Genomic DNA, 20,879 nt, shown 5'->3' with positions numbered 1-20,879 from the left:
AAATTGACACACATGCTTGGAATGACATGGGGTTTTATTAGAACCAAAAAGATACAAACGTTCAAAAAATGTCCCACAGATGGCTCTTCATCTGATCAGAATAGCAATAATTAGCATAACAAAGTAAGACAAAGAAAGAAAAGTGTTCTTTACAGCAAATGCTCAATATGTCCACCATCATTCCTCAACAATATCTGTAGTCGAGGAATAATGTTGTGAACAGCACTGTAAAGCGTGGTGAGGCATTGGCGTCGGATATTGTCTTTCAGCATCCCTAGATATGTCGGTCGATCACGATACACTTGCGACTTCAGGTAACCCCAAAGTCAATAATCGCACGGAATGAGGTCTGGGGACCTGGGAGGCCAAGCATGACTAAAGTGGCGGCTGAGCACACGAACATCATCACTAAACGACGCGCGCAAGGGATCTTTCACGCGTCTAGCAATATGTTTTTTTTTTTAGTTCTAATAAAACACCATGTCATTCCAAGCATGTGTGTCAATTTTTACCTCTCTATCTACATTATTCCGTGGTTTATTAAGTTTTCAAATTTATACTGCCTTTTTGATTACCCGGTACTTCCACAGACTTCACATGAAAAAGTGGAGAGCAGTTAAATCTGGCGGCCATGGCGCCACGAAGGAGTTTGTTCACCTCGATCTATCGACCTTTCACACCATCTTTGTATGAGATTTTCGCGGACACCATGCGCAAAATGCGCGGGTGCATCATGTTGGAACCACTATTTGCTGACGAAGTGACAGTGGAAATCTTCCCATGGCTCTGACAGTACATCTTCCAGTACTGTCAAGTATCTGGGATCAGATAGGCGGTACGGAAGAAAGTACGCCCCAGTAAGACGACCATCAATGATACCAGCCCATATATTGGTACAGAATTGTTGCTGAAATCCACGCGAATGTGTGGCATAACGATTTGTGCCATCCCAAATGTGGCTATTTCGAAAGTTCAAAACAGCCTCCCAGGTGAAGTGAGCATCCGTAAAAAGATTGCGGCGTGAAAACTCAGGCATGTCGACAGTATGATGTAGAAATGGCGTACAGAAACTGATGCATAGCGGAAAATCTATCGGAATCAATGCAGGCACGCTCTTTCGGTGGTAAGGGTAGAGTTTATCATGCGGAACACGGCAGACGCTCGCGTGGGGCACGCCCATGGTATGTCGTCATCATCGGTTTCTCTTCTACGTGACGAAAGACATCCTGTCCAAGGTAGAGAGCGTGGTATGTCCGTGGAGCACCACAGTCAACCCTCTAAGCTGCGAACGTAGCGGTGCCTCGTAGCCATTGTTAGAGTTGGAGGGGTATGTGATGACCTGAGGCGATTCGGGAAACGTTCTCGATACAAGCGTCGCTGCTCCACCATTAGGTCCATCTTCACAGTAAGTTATCAACATCTGAGTACCCTTCAAAGGTGTGTTCCGCCATATTGTGTTATCTCGGTCTGCTCAGTGACGGACTGACAAGTGAGCAGAACGCAGAAGCGGCGATGACTAAACGGAGAGCACATTACTTCCAGGGGACTGATGAGGGCGCCCTTTTCTCAATTTGGTCTGTGCCATGAAGCGGGAGATTCCAAAGTTATCCGAACGTCAAATTTATTTTACATCCAAAGCGATATATTTCAGCCCATGGGTTCCTTATCAAAACTTTGTCGACTATATGCCCTCTACAATTCCTAGAACCCTGTGATAGTAATTGTAAAACATCCTGACTCATTATTTGTATGTTAAAACAGTGGGAGTAAATACCCCCACTACATCTAGGGGTCTGTAGCAGAAGTAAGGCATTACGTAGTACTAAAATTTCTAATAATATTTCACGAGCAATATGAGCACATTTTTTGCTTAAGCATTATTGGTAAGTTGAAGTAGGTGTTGCTTTTAAAACTCTTACAATTTTTGCATACTTCTTACCCAGGCAGAATTACAAGTTTCTTCAAGATAGAGATGAAAGTGCAGGACGAAATTCACTACACATACAGATGAGAGCCTTGAGAGAGCTAGCCACAACAAAACTCTTCCATCTGGCGTGCAGGATGTAGACAGGCGAAATACCTGCAGACTTCAAAAAGAATTTTATAATTCCAATCCCAAAGAAAGCAGCTGCTGGCAGGTGTTAATATTATTGAACTTTCGGTTTAATAAGTCATGGTTGCAAAATACGTACATGACTTCTTTGAAGAAGAATGGAAAAACTGGTAGAAGCTAACCTCGGGGAAGATCAATTTGGATTCGGAGAAATGTAGTAATACGCGAGGCAATAGTGACCGTACGGGTCCACAGCTCGTGGTCGTTGGGTAGCATTCTCGCTTCCCACGCCCGGGTTCCCGGGTTCGATTCCCGGCGGGGTCAGGGATTTTCTCTGCCTCGTGATGACTGGGTGTTGTGTGATGACCTTAGGTTAGTTAGGTTGAAGTAGTTCTAAGTTCTAGGGGACTCATGACCATAGATGTTAAGCCCCATAGTGCTCAGAGCCGTTTGAAACATTTTTTGACCGTACGACTTACCTTGGAAAATAGGCTACGGAAAGGCAAACCTACGATCATAGCATTTGTAGACTTCGAGAAATCTTTTGACAATGTTGCCTGGAGTAACCTCTTTGAAATTCTGGAGGCAGCAAGGAAAAATACAGAGAACGATAGACTATTTACAACTTGTACAGAAACCAGACGGCAGTTATAATAGTCGAGGGGCATGAAAGTGAACCAGTGGTTGAGAAGGGAGTGACACAGGGTTGTAGACTAACACCGATGTTATCTAGTCAGTACAATGATCACGTAGTAAAGGAAACAAACTAAAAAAAATTGGAGTAGGAATTAAAGTTAGGGAGAAGAAATAAGAACTTTGAGGTTTGCCGATGACAGTAATTCTGTCAGAGAATACCAAGGACTTTGAAGAGGAGTGGAACAGACTGGGCAGTGTTTTGAGAGGAGGATGTAAGGTGAACAGGAACGAAATCAAAACAGGGATAATGGAATGTAGTCGAATTAAATCAGGTGAGGAGGGAATGAGGCCGGCCGTAGTGGCCGACGGTTCTAGGCGCTACAGTCTGGAACCGCGTGACCGCTACAGTCGCAGGTTCGAATCCTGCCTCGGGCATGGATGTGTGTGATGTCCTTAGGTTAGTTAGGTTTAAGTAGTTCTAAGTTCTAGCGGACTGAACACCTCAGCAGTTAAGTCCCATAGTGCTCAGAGCCATTTGAACCATTTTTGAGGGAATTAGATTAGGAAACTGGACTCTTACGTTGGTGCATGGGTTTAGTTATTTGGGAAAGATAACATGTCCGAAGTAGAGGGGACATAAAATGTAGACTGGCGATGATGATGATTGGTTTGTGGGGCGCTCAACTGCGCGGTTATCAGCGCCCGTACAAATTCCCAACCTCAGCTCAGTCTAATCTCGCCATTTACTTGAATGACGATGAAATGATGAGAACAACACAAACACCCAGTCATCTTGAGGCAGGTGAAAATACCTAACCCTGCCAGGAATCGAACCCGGGACCCCGTGTTCTGGAAGCGAGAACGCGACCACGAGCCCACGAGCTGCGGACTAGGCTGGCAATGACGAGAGAAACGTTTCTATAGAATATAGATTTAAGTGTCAGGAAGTCTTTTCTGAAAGTATTTATAAGGAGTGTAGCCATGTATGGAACGGAAATACGGACGATAAACAGCTTCGACAAGAGGAGAATAGAAGATTTTGAAATATGGTGCTACAGAAGACTAACTCATTGCTTGTTGAGCGGGAAGGCGTGCCGGTCCCCGGCACGAATCCGCCCGGCGGATTGGTGTCGAGGTCCGGTGTGCCGGCCAGCCTGTGGATGGTTTCTAAGGCGGTTTTCCATCTGCCTCGGCGAATGCGGGCTGTTTCCCCTTATTCCGCCTCAGTTACACTATGTCGGCGATGGCCGCGCAAACACTGTCTCCACGTACGCGTACACCATAATTACTCTACCACGCAAACACTGGGGTTACAATACTCGTCTGGAATGAGTCGTTTCCGGAGGGGTCCACTGGGGGCCGAACCGCACAATAACCCTGGGTTCGGTGTGGGGCGGCGTTGGGGTGAGTGGACTGCTGTCTCGTATTGTGGAGTTGAATACCACTGAGGGCTACGACGGGGACGAAGCCTCTCCGTTTCTAGGTCCCCAGTTCAGTATACACATACATACATGCTGAAGATACATGGATAGATCAGGTAACTAATGAGGTACTAAATAGAACTGGGCAGAAAAGAATTGTGGTGCACGTCAAACCAGTTTTCTGACTGACGATCACAACAATAAAAGATGAAATGTGTATGAAAATGTGAGATTATGTGTATAATATTAATCTTCCACGGTCTTCACCAACCTCTGCCACTGAGGCTGACTACTGCAGCTCTAACCGTTCTTGGGAACTGCCCCGCCGGTTTGCGAGGAGTTCTTGCAGACTGGCCTCGGCGGCCAGTGTTGGCTGTCGCAGTGCGTTCCTCTACAATCGATCGCCAGCCACAGTCTCCTTGTTACTTACGAGAGCAGGAGCGGAGCCGCCGACTGTCTGGCGTGTCGCCCACACCTCGGCTGGCATACACCTAGCCAAAGTCTCCCAGTAATCTTAAGCGCGCATTCCGTCCCCATCCAAAGTTACTGTTCTTTCTGAATCTCGCACATATCCTACAACTCTTTGCGTTGGCTCGTTTCCTCGGCTGCAATACAGTGAGCAGACAAAAGTCATGCGATACCTCCTAATATCGTATCGTACCTCGTTTTACCATGCGTAGTGCAACAACTCTACCTGGCATGGCCTCAAGTCTTTGGAAGTCCCCTGCAGAAATACTGAGCCTCTTTAGCCTTCCATAATTGCGGAAGTGTTACCAGGGCAGGATTTTGTGCACGAACTGACTTCCCGATAAATAAATGCCGTGTGGCTAGGGCCTCCCGTCGGGTAGACAGGTCGCCTGGTACAAGTCTTTCGAGTTGACGCCACTTCGGTGACTTGCGTGTCGAACTTCCGATTATGTCCCAGAATGTTGGATGGGATTCATGTCAGAGGATCTGGGTGGCCAAATCATTCGTTCGAATTGGCCAGAATGTTCTTTAAACCAGTCGCGAACAGCTGTGGATCGGTGACATGGCAAATTGTCATCCATAAAAATTCCATCGTTGTTTGACAACGAAGTCCATGGATGGTTGCATATGGTCTGCCAGTTACCAAAAATTATCACTTACGGTTGATCGGTTCAAAAATGGCTCTGAGGTCATCAGTCCCCTAGAACTTAGAACTACTTAAACCTAACTAACCTAAGGACATCACACACATCCATGCCCGAGGCAGGATTCGAACCTGCGACCGTAGCGGTCGCGCGGTCCCAGACTAGCGACTAGAACCGCTCGGCCACTCCGGCCGGCAATGATCGGTTCAGTTGGGCCAGAGGACCCAGTCCATTCCACGTAAACACACTCAACACTATTATGGAGCCACACGAGCTTTCATAGGGTGTTGTTGACAACCGGAATCGATGGCTTTGTGGTATCTGCGGCACACTCGAATCCTACCATCAGCTCTTACCAACTGAATCGGGATTCCTCTGACCAGGCCACGGTTTTGCATTCGTCTAGGGTCCAACCGATACGGTCACGAAGCCAAGAGAGGCGCGGCAGGTGATGTCGTGATGTTACCAATGGCATTGGCATCGGTCGTTTGCTGCCATAGTCCATTAACGCCAGATTTCGCCTCATTGTCCTAACGGATACGGTCATCGTACACCCCATACTGCTTTCTGCAGTTATTTCCCGCATTGTTGCATGTCTGTTAGCAATGGCGACTGTATGCAAACGCTGCTGGTGTCGGCGTTAAGTGAAGACTTTCGGCCACTGTGTTGCCCGTGGTGAGAGGTAGTGCCTGGAATTTGGTATTCTCGGCACAATTTTGGCACTGTGGATCTCGGAATACTGAATTCCCTAACGATTTCCGACATGGAATGTCCCATCCGTCTATCTCAAACTATCATTCCGCATTCAAAGTCTGCTAATTCCCGTCGAGCGGCAATGATAACGCCGGAAGCCGTTCCACATGAGTACAAATGACACTTCGCCTATAAACTGCCGTTTTATACGAGGCGTGTCTTTTAAGTAAGTACTGTTTTGAAATTAAAGAAAACATACTAAGATATCTCTATTTTATTTTTACATGAAATTTTGTACCTTAATCTACGCACTGACGCCATTACAGTCTGATTCTTCCTTGTTTACGTTGTGTACTGAGTGTTTAAGATGCCTCCGATAATCGTGAGTCCCGCCGACTGAAGTACGGGGTATTATAAGATTTCTTACTGCTAAAGGCCTAAAAGCGATTGATATTCATCGTGAGATCTGTGTAGCTTACGGAGAAAATATTGTGAGTGATGGAATGGTAAGAAAGTGGGTGAGAGCATTTAAAGATGGCCGCACAAATGTGCATAACGAACAACGGAGTGGCCTTCCATCGGTCGTTAATGAAAGTTTGGTGCAGGAAGTGGACAATAAGGTGAGAGAAAGCAGACGCTTTACGATTTCTTCCTTGCGGGATGACTTTCCTAATGTTTCTCGTATTGTTTTGTATGGCATTGTGACCGAGCACTTTAATTACCGAAAATTAAGCGCACGTTCGGTACCGAAAATGTTGACGGATGTGCACAAAACCAAACGTTTAGAAAGTTCATTGACTTTCCTTGAGCGGTACCACACCGACAGTGATGATTTCTTACGGGCAATGAAACATGGGTGGCCTACGTCACACCAGAATCAAAGCAGCAGTCCATGGAAGCTGAGCAAGGGCATCGTTTTGACGCAAGACAATACCCGTCCGCATGTGGCGAATCAGACTAAAGATCTCATCACATATTTTCGATGGGAAACTCTAGATCATCCTCCGTACAGTCGCAATCTTGCGTCCAGTGACTATCACCTGTTCCTGTACTTTAAGAAACACCTGGGCGGTCAGCGTCTTCAAGACGATGACGAAGTCAAAACAGTGGTGATGCAGTGGTCAAGAAGTCAGGCGGCAGACATCTATGAGGAGGGTACTCAAAAACTGGTACAACGTTATGACAAGTGCCTCAGTATTGACGGAAATTATGTAGAAGACTAGATTAAGGTACAGGCTTTCAGGTAAAAATGAAATTTATATATCTTAGCACGTCTCTTTTTTTTTAATTTCAAAACGGTACTTACTTAAAAAACACGCCTCGTACCTCGTGCACCCGACACCACCGCAATCTCTAAATGTGCATATGGCTATCCCATGACTTGTCACCTCAGTGTGTTCAAATGGCTCTGAGCACTATGGGACTTAACATCGATGGTCATCAGTCCCCTAGAACTTAGAACTACTTAAACCTAACTAACCTAAGGACAGCACACAACACCCAGCCATCACGAGGCAGAGAAAATCCCTGACCCCGCCGGGAATCGAACCCGGGAACCCGGGCGTGGGAAGCGAGAACGCTACCGCACGACCACGAGATGCGGGCCCTCAGTGTGTTCAGTACTGCGCAGGCTGGTAGCACGCGTACTGTACAACAGTGGAGCTCCTGAAACGCTGGTGTGTCAACACTATCGCTGTGCCTAACATGCAACTCACACCAGCATTGATTCTGAAACTGCAGAATACTTTCGCACGCAGAATGGATCCCAAAGAAGTAGGAAAAGAGAACGAAAATATCTAATAAGGTAAAGAACCGTTTCTGGCATCCAAAATCTCCTGCGAATCGGTATTTAAAAATACTTAACGATACTCAAGCCGATTTTATTCCATTCCTCGCAAAAATACATTTCCAGTTCCTTAAGAGATCAGTGTCAATGTGGTCGTCTGTCTGACGGTTGGATTGTTGCAGCTATCCATGTGAATCTGCCTTGTTCACGTGTCTGCATCTCCGCATGACTGACTCACAGCCAGTGAGCTCCCTGTCGCCGCTGGATCGGTAGCAGCCAGAAGCAAGTCTTACTCTTAGCTCACTTATTTGTTTCATAGTTTAATACTTCTATGCGTGATTTTGGGTACTTGCATAGTTTAATTCACGAATTTCTGGCGTATTATAGTATTTGAGAGTTGTAGCATCGCGTTTTAGTACCCGTATAGTGTAAATACCAGTCATCAGTGTTTGTTTTGAACGGCTTGTGAGATAAAAGAGGAAAGAAAAATTGTTAGGGATGGATAGGGACTGCGCCTGTTGTGTACGAATTCAGGGGGAATTGGCCACCATCCGTAAACAGCTGGAAGCTGTGTTGGCCGTGGTCGACAGGCTCCAGGCTGTTGCCCCAGGCTGTTGCCCTGGGTCGCGGTGACGTTGGGACACCCGAGGCGAGCGCTCTGGCGCCTCTGGAACCTGTAGCACCGCCTGGGATCTCTGATGCCACTGCGCCCTCTGATTCGGACGTCCCTGCCGGTCGACACTTGCCTGACAATGATTGGCGAACCGTGGTGGGGTCGCGAATCCCTGGGCGGAAGACGGAAGTTGGTGCTGGCCGCAAGGCTGCATCCTTATGCCTCCGTAACAGGTTTGAGGTACTGCCCACTGCTGAAAGTACTTCTGAGCCAGCAAGGGCAGCTTCGCCTGTTGTGGCAGTGGCCGGTCTTCCTGAGAGGTCCGGACAAGCGCAATGGGTGGGATTGCTTGTCACTGGGAGCTCCAATGTTAGGCGGGTGATGGAGCCCTTTATGGATATGGCAGCTAAGGACGGGAAGAAAGCCAATGTGCACTCCAAGATGTGGAAAGAATCCTTTCGGATGCCATGAAGAGTACAGCGTGCAGCCAACTGCAGGTGGTGGCTCATGTCGGCACTAATGACGTGTGTCGCTATGGATCGGAAGAGATTCTCTCTACTTTCCGGCGGCTATCTGAGTTGGTGAAGACTGCCAGTCTTGCTAGCGAGAAGAAGGCAGAGCTCACCATCTGCAACATCGTCGACAGGACCGATTGCGGACCTTTGGTACAGAGCCGAGTGGAGGGTCTGAATCAGAGGCTCAGACGGTTCTGCGACCGTGTAGGCTACAGATTCCTCGACTTGCGCCATAGGGTGGTGTGGTTTCGAGTTCCGCTAAATAGGTCAGGTGTCCGCTACACACAGGAGGCGGCTACACGGGTAGCAGGGGCTGTGTGGCGTGGACTGGGCGGTTATTTTAGGTTAGACAGTCTCGGAAAAGATCAAAAAGGGCTCCAGTCTCAAAGGGTACAGGGCAAAGAAACGATAAGAATCGACCAAGCAACAGGCGGTATTGTAGTTGTAAATTGTCGTAGCTGTGTTGGAAAAGTACCACAGCTTCAAGCGCTGATAGAAAGACTGAAACCGCTATAGGAACAGAAAGCTGGCTAAAGCCAGAGAGAAATTCTGCCGGAATTTTTTTCCAGAGGCGCAAACCGTGTTCAGAAAGGACAGATTAAATAAAGTAGGTGGTGGTGTGTTTGTGTCTGTTGGTAGTAGTTTATCTTGTAGTGAAGTTGAAATAGATAGTTCTGCGAATAACTGTGGGTAGAAGTTATACTCAACAGCCGTACCAAAATAATAATTGGTTCCTTCTACTGACCCCCACCCCCACCCCGACTCAGATGATATAATAGCTGAACGGTTCAAAGAAAACTTTAATCTCATTAAAAATAAGTACCCCACTCGTACAGTTATAATTGGTGGAGACTTCAATCTACCCTCGATTTGTTGGCGAAAATACATGTTCAAAGCCAGTGGTAGACAGAAAACATCTTCCGTTATTGCCTGCCGAAATGGCCGAGCGGTTCTAGGCGCTTCAGTTTGGAAACGAGCGACTGCTACGGTCGCAGGTTCGAATCCTGTATCGGGCATGGATGTTCGCGATGTCCTTAGGTTAGTTAGGTTTAAGTAGTTCTGAGTTTTAGGGGACTGATGACCACAGATGTTAAGTCCCATAGTGCTCAGAGCCATTTTTTCTTCCGAAAATGTACTAAGTGCTTTCTCTGAGAATTACTTTGAACAATTAGTAAATGGTTACGAAAACACACTTGACCTCCTAGCCACAAATAATCCTGATCTAATAGAGAGCATCATGGTGGGTACAGGGATTAGTGAACACGAGGTCAGTGTAGCGAGGCTCAAAACCATATCAAACAAAACCACTAAAAATAAACGCAAAATATATCTATTTAAAACAGCAGATAAAAATTCGCTTGATACCTTCCTAAGAGAGAGTCAATTCCTTCCAAGCTTATTATGTAACTGTAGACCAGATATGGCTCAAATTCAAAGATACAATATCGACAGCAACAGATAGATTCATACCGCGTAAGTTAATGAGAGGCGGGACTGATCCACCATGGTACACGAAACACGTCAGAACACTGTTGCAGAAGCAACGAAAAAGGCATGCCAAATTCAGGAGAACGCAAAATTCCTAAGGCTGGCTAGGTTTCACGGAAGCTCGAAATTTAATGCGGACCGAGATGCTTTTAATAGTTTCCACAATGAAATATTGTCTCAAAATATGGTAGAAAACCCAAAGAGATTCTGGTCGTATGTAAAGTACACCAGTGGAGAGAAAAAAAAAAAAAAATACCGTCACTGCGCGATAGCGATGGAAATGTTACCGATGATGGTGCCACTAAAGCGGAGTTACTAAATACAGTTTTCCGTAATTCTTTGACGAAAGAAGAGAAAGTAAATATTCCAGAATTCGAAACCAGAACAACTGTTAGCATGAGTGGCATAAAAGAAGATATCTTAGGTGTTGCGAAACAACTCAAATCACTTAAAGGCAAGTCTTCCGGTCCAGATGGTATACCAATCAGGTTCCTTTCAGAGTATAGCGCCTTTCTTAGCAATCATATACAACCACTCACTTGATGAAAGGTCTGTTCCTAAAGAATGGAAAGTAGTACAGGTCACACCAATATTCGAGAAAGGAAATAGGAGTAACCCATTGAATTACAGACCCATATCACTGACCTCAATTTGCAATAGGATTTTGGAGCATATACTGTACTCTAACATTATGAATCACCTTGAAGAAAATGACTTATTGATACATAACAATAGTTTGTTAACATCGAGTATAGATTTAAGTGTCAGGAAGTCGTTTCTGAAAGTATTTGTATAGAGTGTAGCCATGTATGGACGTGAAACATGGACGATAACTAGTTTGGACAAGAAGAGAATAGAAGCTTTCGAAATGTGGTGCTACAGAAGAATGCTGAAGATTGGATGGGTAGATCACATAACTAATGAGGAGGTATTGAATAGAATTGTAGACAAGAAAAATTTGTGGCACAACTTGACTAGAAGAAGGGATCGGTTGGTAGGGCATATTCTGAGGCATCAAGGGATCACCAATTTAGTATTGGCGGGCAGCGTGGAGGGTAAAAATCGTAGAGGGAGACCAAGAGATCAATACACTAAGCAGATTCAGAAGGATGTAGGCTGCAGTAGGTACTGGGAGATGATGAAGCTTACACTGGATAGAGTAGCACGGAGAGCTGCATCAAACCAGTCTCTGGACTGAAGACCACAACAACAACATGATTAAAGATAGGTAGTCAGGATTTTCGAAAGCTGTTCGTCAATGTGTCAAATTGTCGGCAAGTAAACAACCTGATGTATGAAGTTGTTTCACAAACAGGATTGCCTTGCACATTTTTTGACCAACAGGAAACGCTACTGGACGAGCAATGTTCAACACAAATGAAAATAACATGCGTGTACTCGAACGAAACTTAATGGACTCTATAATGTCCTGTAACGATCCTCTTCCCCCTCCCCCCTTCCACGACGGAATTTGTGGAGTCCAACTGTCCCCATCCATGTGAAAGTGTGCGAACGGTTTCTGTAACTGAGGCGGAACGTGGCTACCAGTCCGGCATCCACCTTGCGGGATGTGGGAAAAGCGCCTGAAAGACACAACCAGGTTGATTCAATCTGTGGCCGGTGCGCCTGTCCCATTTCGGAAGCAGCGTGCTAACACGCAAGGCTATCCGGGCGGGAAGCAAAGTATCTTTTGATGATAGTACGGAAATGCAGCACTACCTTCTTCCACCTGGTGTACTGAACCCTAGTCCTCTTTAAGTGTGGATGAATGCAAGAGAATTCGCATAACAAAGATAAAGAGCGTGGCAGTGTCCGACATTAACAATAGTGGGGCCCGTCAGGTCATTTAAATGTCTGTCAATACTTCGCTAAGCGATATGAAATAGAACGGACACTTGAAATCAGTAGTAGGGAAAGACTGTTTTGGGGTGGGGCGGGGAGTTGGGGAAAGTGCAGTGAATTCCCAGGTCAGTACAGTCCATATTCATGTGTTATAGGGATGATCAAGGAACTTCAATTGGACACTGTAGAAGGAAGATGTGCTTACAGTTATCTAGGGGATTATTGTTGTAGTCTTCAATCCGAAAGCTGGTTTGATGCAGCTCTCCATGCTACTGCATCCTGTGGGAGCAACTTCATCTCCGGATAACTACTGTAACCTGCATCATCCTGAATCTGCTTACTGTATTCATCTCTTTGTCTCCATCCTTGATTTTTACCCCCGAAACTCCCCCCCCCCCCCCCCCATAACTAAATTTGTGATCCATTAATGTCTCAGAATGAATCCTATCAACCGATCTCTTCTTCTAGTCAGGTTGTGCCACAAATTTGTTTTCCCAGTTCTGTTCAGTACCTTCTCATTAATGACATGATCTACTCATCTAATCTTCAACATTCTTCTGTAGCACCACATTTCGAAAGATTCTATTCTCTTCCTGTCTGAACTAGCTATCGTCCATAATTCACTACGTGCACGACTACACTCCAGACAAATACCTTCAGAAAATACTTCGTAAAACTTAAATCTACATTAGATGTTAACAAATTAGTCTTCTTCAGAAACGCTTTTCTTGCCATTGCCATCTATATTTATATCCTCTGTACTTCGGCCATTATCAGTTATTTTGCTACCCAAATAGCAAAACTCATCTACTCTACGTATCTAGTTTCCTAGTCTAAATCCCTTAGCATCTTATTTAATTCACCTACATTCCATATGCTTGTTTTGCTTTTGTAGTTCTTCATTTTATTTGCTCCTTTCAGGACACTGTCCATTCCGTTCAACTGCTCTTCCAAACCTTTGTTGCCTGTCAGAATTACAATATTATCGGCAAACATCAAAGTTTTTATTTCTTCTCCCTGGATTTTAATTCCTTCCCTGAATGTTTCTCAGTTTTCCTTTACTGCTTGCTCAATGTACAGATTGAATTACATCGGGGATAGGCTACAACTCTGTCTCACTCCTCCTCAACCATTGCGTCCCTTTCCTGCCCCTCGACTATTTTACACCTGCTACCTTCAGAATTTCGAAGAAAGTATTTCGAGTCAACATTATCAAAAGCTTTCTCTAAGCCTACAAATGCTGTAAACGTATATTTGCCTTTCCTTAGCCTATCTTCTAAGAAGTCGTACTGTCAGTATTGCCTCGCGTGTTCCTACATTTCTCCGGAATCCAAACTGCTCCCACTCGAGGTCAGTTTCTACCAATTTTTTTCATTCTTGCGTAAAGAATTCGTGTTAGTATTTTCCAGCCATGACTTATTAAACTAACAGTTCGGTAATGTTCACACTGTCAGCACCTGCTTTCTTTGGAATTAGAATTATTACATTCTTCTTTAAATCTGAGGGTATTTCGCCTGTCTCCTAGATCTTGCAAACAAGACGGAAGGATTTTGTCATGGCTGGCTCTCCCACAGCAGTCAGTAATTCTGACGGAATATCGTAGAATCTCGGGACCTTGCTTCGACTTAGGTCTTCCTGTGCTCTGTCAAGTTATTCTCGCAGTATCATGTCTCCCATATCATCATCATCATCATCATCATCATCATCACCACCATCACCACCATCACCACCATCACCACCATCACCACCATCACCACCATCACCACCATCACCACCATCACCACCATCACCACCATCACCACCATCACCATCATCATCACCACCACCATCATCCATTTCTATATTATTGCCTTCAAGTTCGCCTCCCTTGTATACACCCTCTATTTACTCCCTCCAATTTTCAGCTTTCCCTTCTTTGTTTAGGACTGGTTTTCTACCCGAGTTCTTGATCTTCATACAACTGGTTCTCTTTTCCCCAAAGGCCTCTTAATTTTCTCTTGGCGGTATCGATCTTCTCCAAGTGAAATAAGCTTCTAAGTCCTTACATTTCTCCTCTAGCCATTCCTTCTTAGCCGTTTTGCACTTCCTGTCAGCATTTTTATTTCCTTCCGCCTGCTTCATTTGCTGCATTTTCATATTTTCTCCTTCAATAGGCCTTGTGTTATCCAAGGATTTCTATTAGGCCTTGCTTTTATACCTATTAGATCCTCTGCTGCCTTCACTGTTTAGTCTCTTAAAGCTATCCAATCATCTTCTACTGTATTCCTTTCCCCTGTTCAACTCAACTGTTGCCTAATGCTCCCTCTGAAATGCTCAGCAACCTCTGGTTCTTCGAAATTATCCAGGTCCCAGGTCCCATGTCCCTATGGGATGGACTTAGAGAAAGAGTATTCGAGCCAGACGATGCAACATTATTGCCTCCATCATACCTTGTGCAGCGATCATAAGAGGTTAGGGCGCGTAGTCATTTTTTCCTCGCTCGACACGCAAATTTAACAGAGCTGTGGTTCCTAACCTTTTCGAGACTATAACCGCTGAACGCAATCCGATATTAGCCACAACCCCCCCCTCCCACACACCATCCTCAGCATTAGCGTCTAACTAAACTTTGGAATCAAAAAATTTTCTTTGAACATTTTCATTTTTAAGATTACAAAAGCTAAATAATATTGGTTCTGTAAGTGTTTTATTAAGCAGCGAAGTAATAAGTTAATGAGATGAATCGTACAGCTTATTTCCAACAGCCTTTTTTTTTAGAATGATGAAGCAATTCTCGGTGCGTCATGAGTGCCACCTCCAGTTTCTTCTCAGGGAAGAATGCTAACTATCCACACTGAGGATAGATACTTGTTATAGCAGATGCTTCCTCACCAACAGTCCTCTGCCTACCGACCCTTTCTTCACCCATACTCTGCATTCCCATTAAAAACTGACCAAATTAAAAGTGTGCACAACATTTAGGCCCACTGTTTGTAAATCCCTTGGTTCCTCAACTCCTTACTTCTGAACTGGCAGAAGCTTTTCAATGGCAGGCTGTCAGTGATGTGTGTCTAACCACTGCCAATAACAATAATTAGTGTGGACCCTACTGCTAGTGTTAATAGCCATTACATAGCTACAACTGAGTTGTGCTGTCAATGTCTATTAGTTCATTTATTGCTATGAAATGAACATTTAAGCCATTTCGGACCTGAATTTTCATGATTGCAAGCATTGTGATATATATGTCTATGTATGTAGCAGGTGAACTGTGTGGGGAAGATAATGTTCACACACTCGTTTCACAGTGTGTAGCTTCCACCACAATGTACCATGCATTAAGTATAGTATTTGAAAAGAAGAACGTAATATCGGTAATTTATGTAATCTGTATTACAGTATTAGCTTAGTGGCTTATAAACAGTTTTTCATACATTTAAAAAGTTACAAAATAAGTTGTAACCGCTATTCTTATTTTCGATAAGGAACCGTGTAGAAAACAGACTTGTTGGAACAAACTGAATTATGAGATTCATTTGCGCGCAATACTTCGACTACTGCATTTGCTGTCCTTTACGGGTGCGCGCTGTATGGGACACAACCGAACTGTGAGCCACAAACGGTAGCAAAACCTAAAGCGAGTGACTAAGGCAGTTGCCAAAATATTGTGCCGAATAATACGCTGTTTACTGTAAATCTTTAGACCTAGCCATGAGAAAACTAATTCACAGGCAAAATATCTTCAGACTTCCAGAAAGAATGTAAAAATTATACGGAAGAAGAGCGGTGTTTATAGACGTGAATATTACCGAACAATCTATTTAAAAAGTCATGGCGGCAAAATACCGACACGAATTATTTACAGAAAAATTGAAAAACTGGTAGAAGCCGACTTCGGGGAAGATTGGTTTGGGTTCCGAAGAAATATAGGAAGACCCGAGGCGAGTCGCACCCCACGACTTAACGTGGAAGACAAGTTAAAGAAAGCCAAGCTGACGTTTATAACATTTGTTGTTTAGAGAAAGCTTTTGACAATGTTGAGTGGAATATAGTATTTGAAATTCTGAGGTAGCAGAAATTAAATACAGTGAGAGAAATGTTATCTACAACTTATACAGAAACCTCATTACAGTCCTAAGAGTCGAGGAAGATGAAAGGGAGGTGGTGGTTGAGAAATGAATGCGACAGAGGGATTTACCCTAACCCTATGGTATTCCCTCTGTAAATCGAGCAAGCTATAAAAGAAACCACGGAGAAATTTGGAAAGATAATTACAGTTCAGGGAGAGGAAATAAAAACTGATGTTTGTTACGACATCGTAATTCTCGCAGAAACGGCAACGGACTTGTAAAAGCACTTTAACGGAATGGTTAATGTTTTGAAAACGTTAAAAAATGAAAACCAACAAAAATAAAACAAGTATAATAGAATTTAGTCTAATTAAATCTGGCAATGCTCAGATAAGTAGATTACAAAATGGGACACACGTAGTAGAGCGGTTTTGTTGTATGCACTGCAAAATAATTGACGACCGAAGAAGGAAAAGCGTTTCTGACAATGAGGAATCTTAACACAAATATAAATTCAGATGTCAGGGAGTTTCCTTCAGAATGTATTTGTCTGGAGTGCATAGCCTAGTTCGGAAAAGAAACTTGGTAAGTAGCTCAGCCAAGGAGAGAAGCTTTCGAAGTGTGCTGTTACAGAAGAATGCTGAAGATTAAATTGGTAGATCGAGTAAGTATGAGGAGATGCTTAATCGAAAGAAATTTACGGCCCAACTTAATCAAAAGAAGGTATCGACTGATAGGACACATCTGAAGCATGAAGTAGCAGTCAGTTCTGTAATGGACGAAGTGAGTGAATTTGAGTGTGTGTGTGTGTGTGTGTGTGTGTGTGTGTGTGTGTGTGTGTGTGTGTGTGTGTGAGGGGGGGGGGCGGCAAAAATGTTATAGGGAGACCAAACCTAAGCAGGCTCAAATGGATGTAGACTGTGGTAGTACGTGGAGATGAAGAGACTTGCACGGGATAGACTAGCGCAGAGAGTTGCATCGAACAAGTATTCGGACTGGATAGGACGAAAACATCCTAACTCTAAACGACTGGAAACCATGTTTGAAAGATCACACCGAAAGTGTGAAATTCTAGGTTAAAGTGCGTTTAGGCTTCCGCGAATGCCGAGTGATTTCGAATACGTCCTGTGTTAGAAAAGTGTATAGCCTTCGAGGCAGAGCAAAATACAGAGCAAGAAGTCCCTGGCTTACAAGATAACCCTGTCAGGCCAAGGGACGCGAGCAAACCGTTGTATGTCTGTACTGCACGGTAAATAATGCCAAAGGAAACACAAACACTACAGACATATCCGTAGGAATTTCGTGTCTGCATTTTCCACAACGTCGATTACGAAGCTTCGAAACTTTTTGTTTGTAGTCTTCGTTAAAGTTGCAACGTCTGAGAGATCTTGCATGGACCAGTTTACGGCGTTAAAGAAAAACATTCTGGTAACATCTTTTGATGTGTCAAGGACTTCTGAGAAAATCCTTTCACCGAACCTGCTGCGTTAAATATGACTACAAAAAACACTTAAAACTTACGAAATTACAAACTAAAAACATTATTTCGACGTGGATGATGAAACATTCAGATCGCCAAAGTATGCTTGCTATTTAAAAGCCTAGGTGCTAACTGTGTTACGAATAGTAGAAGCTATCCGATTGGCCGTGGTGTAATTCGGCTTAATTTATTGAAGAAATAATAGAAATCTTCATACATAACTTTTGAACAGCTTGAACTTTTATAGTTACCGAAGTTTCCGGCTAAACATCGATGACGTTTTCGACTACGAAATAGGAGAAAGACTTGCCACTGTTGAAATGCTACCACGTTCACTTGGTGTTACTACACTGGTTTCATCCCGCGGCATGCGGCTAAAAATCAACTGTTTTAAGTAGACTAACTCATAGGAAGAATTCTGAAAATGCTTCTGGTACCCACATATGCTGCGAATAGTACTTTTAGTCCTGCCATTTTTAATATAAATTATCAGCGACATTTACCACATACGACTGAAGACTTTTAGAATATCTAAGTGCTTAATATATCACGGATTTGTTTAGTAAATACGTCAACATTACTGGAGCAGTCTAAAATTCCCGTATGTATACAGCGGGTGGGGGATGAGGTGTACTGAATTCTATCTGCGCCCTGGGGGCAATGGACACACCACCCGTGAACATATTGTGAAGAGCCAGATACAAAATTATGGCTACAAGTGCGCGCGGGAAATATTTTTTCACCTTCCAAGAGAATGTACTATTAGTTATTCTCCGTAAACAGTACTGCGGCTAGTGTTACGCAAATACAGACGTTGACAATACACAGTAACATTAACTGAAACGCATACCCTCACAGCTCTGGTTTAGGAACAAATTTCGCGGCACGAGAAGGTTACTACTAAGAATTTTTTCCTCCCTTACAATAACGTTTACTAAATTTGGTACTTGACATGCGCTTCATGTAAAAGCTGAAAATGTTAAAAATACCTAACTTAATACTTCAAATAACTCGCTTGTCGCATGGGCAGTACTACAGTAAAATGACTGGCAGAAATTAACTTTTGTTAACAATGTCAGACAAAAAGTATGTAGAAATTCAGATAAATCCCGAAAAAATAATAAAGCTAATAAGATGCAATTCTTTATTGATACTGTAGTTCCCATGGCCAAATTTAAAGCTTAAGCTATAGTGTGTCACGAAGTCCCCCTTCTGGAAAAAGAAATTCTCATTTTTTCCCGTTCGATTGATGTTCAAAGACAAGCTGAGAGTCACTAGCATTTACAGAGGCCTGCGTTGGAGTGGTATATCTTACAGTCGATCAGTTTATATTCTAGTGTTATACTTGGCCGATATGGCGTTTACTATAGGTGGTAATATTGTCTTTACTACCTCCAATTAGATTCTTTTGACGTGGGGTCAATAACGAAACAAATCGTCCGAAAAATATCTGACATTCAGTTCTGCTAAACCCGACAGCTCGATGGATAACAAATCAGTTCTTACATTACATGTACATGACAGATCGCCCACGCAAATGCGTTTGACGACAACCAGATTATGGATAGAATACTTATTAATTCAAACCTAAATTACGTTGGATGAACCTATCAAATGCTCAGTAAAAAGAAAAAGTTACGTTCTAGGAATCAGTAACGTGTATTCGAAGCTCTTGACAGCTCCTAATGGTTGTTCGGGCTACACCGATGCGTTTTCAATGACGTGCGCCAGTGTAGCATAAATATAGGAACTGCAGAGTTACATTCTCCACTCTAAACAGCTACAACATTCATATAAAACCTATGTATATCTATCGCAATTAATAGCCTTTTTAAATTCATTTTCATCATTAGCGATAGCATGCTACACTTGGTACAGGAAATAATTTTTTCCTCCGCACACATTTGTGCTATACCGATAAATTCACTGATAATTCATATTTTGTTAATAGGGTAAAAACTCTCTAAAGTGTTTCAGATTTCGCATATTTTTCTGCCAGTGCAACTCACAATTTAGTCTTGTTAATATTCTCTACGTCTACCTAAGTTGTTGTGACTTAATATTACATACGTTCCGTAGAACGCACGCTAAATTACTTCACAGTTCCGTTTAGGACATAATACATTTTACACAATAGTACAATATTCACACTATTTTACTTTCACTACAGTATGGATAACGTTCCGCTTTCCACGTACACGCTTGTGAACTCAGCTGCCTGTGTGGCTATGACTAGTTCGCGTAGAAGTGCCGACACAGGATTGTTGTCACACTGACTCATCTCCCGTATTTGTGTTGTTCCACTAAACTATGATATGCCAGTACTCGCGGACTTACCTCTGGATTCTGGTTGGTATCTGCTAAGTAAATACACATCCGTCCTCTTCGGCGTTTAATGATCACTGTTTGCGCGGCCGCAACATTGGAAATGTTACACGAACCTTGGATCGTAGCCACGACGTGTATAGTAACCAAGGATTTCAACCGCACTGTACATCGATGTCAATCGAGTTCTCGACTGACTTCAGAGATGGCAGCACGGGTAGCGTTGTATATATAGACGGTTTAAGGTGATGCGAGATGACGCTCAGCTGTTGGGCTTAATGTTGTGTTTACGAAGCGGCATATTTGTGATACCTTTGCATGGCGTGTTACAATTATAGTTGCACAAGCAACAAGACGGAGTGAATGTTTATCGCATTAATACACTGAATTGGCACTATGAACGGTTTCTTTCAGAAGATGAAAGAAATTATAAAGAGAGATTTCGAGTATTTATCCTCTTTATCATTTTTGTAGTAGGTACAAACCGCTGTGCAAAAATGGTGAAGAGGATCAGTAAAACAGCACAGGACAGTACAACACAGTATTTGAAATACGTCAGCATAACTCCGTCCATCTTCTAATAACAACTCATTAAAGAGTGCCAATTCAACGTGTTAACGCTATGTAGCTACGTTCACTTTGATTTGTTGCATAAACAATGCCGTGCAAAAGTATTACAAATGCACCTTATCAGACACAGGACATTAACGCCAACAGCTGATGACTACTGTAGCACCGGCGTTAAGAACCAGTTATGAACATAAAAGTACCGTACATCCCATTTTCTTAGAACAGTATGTAATGTGTATAATACATATACGTAGCATGTAATAATACTTGCTGAGAAAATAACACAGGGAATAATT

General features: G+C 43.4%; 1 protein-coding gene across 2 annotated transcripts in view; it reads right to left on the bottom strand.

Moving 5' to 3' along the window:
• The window catches only part of LOC126235821 (anoctamin-10), a 310,819-nt gene extending 290,635 nt beyond the window's left edge, over positions 1-20,184 (bottom strand). For both annotated transcript variants that reach the window (XM_049944670.1, XM_049944671.1), the window contains exon 1: positions 20,026-20,184. The gene's annotated coding sequence lies outside the window, so the exon portion shown is untranslated. The remainder of the gene's footprint in view (positions 1-20,025) is intronic.
• Between the last annotated feature and the right edge of the window lie 695 nt (positions 20,185-20,879).

Source organism: Schistocerca nitens, chromosome 2, assembly GCF_023898315.1.
Source record: "Schistocerca nitens isolate TAMUIC-IGC-003100 chromosome 2, iqSchNite1.1, whole genome shotgun sequence".
NCBI lineage: Eukaryota > Metazoa > Arthropoda > Insecta > Orthoptera > Acrididae > Schistocerca > Schistocerca nitens.
Note: the sequence above shows the minus strand (reverse complement) of the source record. Positions and strands in the feature narration are given on the sequence as shown.